The sequence below is a fragment of the Apis dorsata genome, unplaced genomic scaffold, assembly GCF_000469605.1.
Source record: "Apis dorsata unplaced genomic scaffold, Apis dorsata 1.3 scaffold_305, whole genome shotgun sequence".
NCBI lineage: Eukaryota > Metazoa > Arthropoda > Insecta > Hymenoptera > Apidae > Apis > Apis dorsata.
In genome coordinates, this window is record NW_006263577.1 from 38,496 (window position 1) to 41,972 (window position 3,477).

Here is a 3,477-nt window from a genome sequence, read left to right on the forward strand (position 1 = left end):
TTTTTAAAATGCACATTCCGCAAAGTGTTAAACATAGACTATTTACTAGTATTAAGTTACCATTGATTAAATTTTATTTAATGGTATTTTGTCGATGCAACGAATAACACAGATCGTTTTTCCAACTTTGTTTTTAATTCATAATCCATAAAAGATTGATCGATGAATATAATTATTCATATTTTATTTTTATCAATTTGAATCATAAGTTGAATTGTTTCATTCGGTATTCTATTTCGTTCGTAACAACATCATTATACTCGCGTGAAATAATTTCTCGAGTGGAAAGAAAATTTCGCTTAGCTAGGAGAAGGAGAGAAAAGTGTTATTCCCCATTATCATAGAAATGTTGACACCTCTCTCTCTCTCTCTTGAAAAATTCAGATCGCAAATTTGTTCCTCGAAATCCGCCAATTTCCTCTCAACGATCCTCTCCTTCTCCGCGTCCTGGAAATGGAAACCCTTTTTTCGCGTGCATCTACATGCGGCAACAACTCGTTGGAACATTTTAGAAAGATAACGCCTCGAGACCCGTTAGAAACGGAATACATTGGCCGTGACAAAAGGGTTTATTGGGGGAGGGCGGAATCAATGGCGGCCGTCGCGACACAAGGAGACATTATGCACGCCTGTCAAGCCTGCGCCTCGCTTCGCTGTAACCTCCCTTCGACCGATCGGTACTTACTTCGCTCGAAACTTCTCTCATTGGCCTGGTCGAAAGGTATGGTGGAGGCTCTCTCTCTCTCGGCTAGAACAAATAAAACCGCGATACCTGCCTTGTACGTTCGTGATATTTATCCAACAGCGTGGCATATTTCGATAAACACGATATATACGAGTTTATCGTGTCTCCAATCGATAACTATTGCTTTTGAATAATGAAGGAAGGGCAGAGGTTAACGTAAATACGCTTCTCTAATCTGTACTTATTAAAAGGAGAGCGACTGCTTTATCTCGATCGAGTTTATCGACATGGCGAGAATATTTTGAAGAATATTTGAAAAATTGGCGCGAAATCGAAACGATTCTTTTTTCTTTTTTTAGTAAGTATATATATTTCTTTTAATTTCCAACTCATTCAATTTCATCTCAAATCATTGGTTTCTAATTCTTGGTTTCTTTCTGATCCTTTGAATTTATTGCAATCTCGATTGAAGAGAGAATAAGAAAGCATCTTTCACACTTAAATCAAACCTTTCTTCGAATATATCGAAACAACGTATTCGATATATTCAATGGTTTGTTCGAGCACAGCGACTGAGAAAACGAGAATCGAGGCAAAGCTAATACCCACGGCCACGACACGGTGTAGCGGATTCGCGCGAGCATTGCACCGCGCGATAAGATAGACTAAATAAATAAATTATTGGACGTCCGGCCGTCGTTGGAATGGGTTAGGCCGCGTTGATAACCCTTGGCTTGAGAACACTCGGTTCTGGGGATTTTATCTCGGATCTGTCCAAGTTGCACGGTGTACGTCCCACTTTATGACTACCGAGTCGCGGACGAGTGTCCAAAAATTAGGGTCATCCCCTATAACCGGGTCATTGCGAAGACGGATGGCCACGGTGTCGCCATCTCCTTCTGGGAATAATAATCGTGGATACGGATGTACACCGTAATAATACTCGAGAATGATGAAGCCTCCATAGGGGCGAATGCGCGTAACTTGTTGTCTTGTTTTTTTCTCTTGTGATAAATGAAAATGATTTTTGGACGAGAGTTTCGGATTCACGAATGCAACATTATGATAGTAATAATAGTAGAAAGAGTCTAATAATAGTAGAATAAAAATAAAAGATAGATCCGTTTCTGATATCTTGATATCGATTTCTGCGAAAATTCGGTGAAAGATTTGGTGTGTGTATATAAGGAACGAAGTTATTAACCGGAACCAGATCTTCGAACTTTCGAGATACAATTTTAGAAATCAACTTTGAATTGCCGTTGGATAATGGACAGTTCCATTTCCGTGATGTTCCCCAGCCTGAATCTTGGAAGAATCGATATCGTGTGCCATTTCTATCGGATCGGGTTTATGCTAAAGTTTTCGAGGTAGCGAACGATCGTTACTACACGACCTACTATAATCGGCGTTACATTATTGTCGAGTAAAGCGTATACACCAGTGAAATATGTACAATAATTTTTAGAAAAATTTTATTCAATGCTCAAAAATATTCCAACTGATTTTAATACTTTTTTGATAATTTTGATAAATTTGGAATAGCATAGCTCTGGTAATTTATTACGGTGACTGGAATTATTAATAATGAAATTTATATTTTGTAAAGGAATTAGTTTATTTTTTTCTCTACTTGCTACTGTACGACAAAAAATTCTTATTTTTATTTTAATTCGTCGATGTACTGATTTTTATCGTCGAATCAACGATGGGAAGAAAGACTCGTCTCGATTTCACCTCCATCGCGTTATCTTACAGATACGAAGTAAGAAGTGTTTTTTAATGAGTTTGACACGTTACAATATTCTCTGTCATTTCGTTTCACGATCAACCGATATCTTCGGATTATAATTATTACGTGTCAATGTATGAAATGCCGGTCGAGAGACAGTTTTACTATGTTTATGCACGATAAAATGTAATTAGATATAGTATTCGGTTACACTGTTTCATTTTATCGGCCCCTTATCGCCACGGTTCCTTTTTTCTTTTCTTTTCTTTTCTTTTTTCTTGACATAGAAATAACCGGCGTTTGCGAAATAAAATAGATCTTATCGGTATTTCTTGAAAATACACGACCCTGTCTTTAGTAGCGTGCCAAGTATCGGGACAACTATCGATCGATCATACTCCTACACGTTACCACTCTCGCGAACTTCTACTACTTGCGATCATTTTCCACAAATTATTCGTACATTTTCCTTCTCCTCTCCTCGCTGAAAAATAATTCAGTTGTCACCAGAAACTATCCTACGCTTTCCTACGAGTCGTTATTAAAATATCGTGACGTTTCAAAATTTACACAACGCGACATCGTGTTATTAATAAGACACGTTTACAGTGCAATGCATGTTAGATATACAACTTGTGTTTTATTTTTCTTATCAGAATTGATTAAAAATTATTCTACTACTATCCTCTATCTCTATATATCTCTATATAGTTCAAAAGCGAATTTTTATTCGATCGAAAACAAGAAAGAATAAAAATTGCTCATCGAGGGTGCACGTACATATTTCGAATTCGATTTCCTCGTAAACGAAGCTTCTAACGTTTCTTGAGTATTTTTTCACGCGAAGAAACAAGAATTCTCCGAACAAATCATCGAGAGATCAGAGTCTTTCGCGTGTACACAAGAAAATCACGTTCACGTGCGAACTCTCGACGCGGTAGTTGGTAAATCGATTTCAATCAACGCCAGGCGCAATTCGTATCGGCGATGATCGTGGGGAGGGGAGGGGAGGGGAGGGTGCTCCGCCGCTACTCCTAGCATTAAGATTAATTACAGTGTG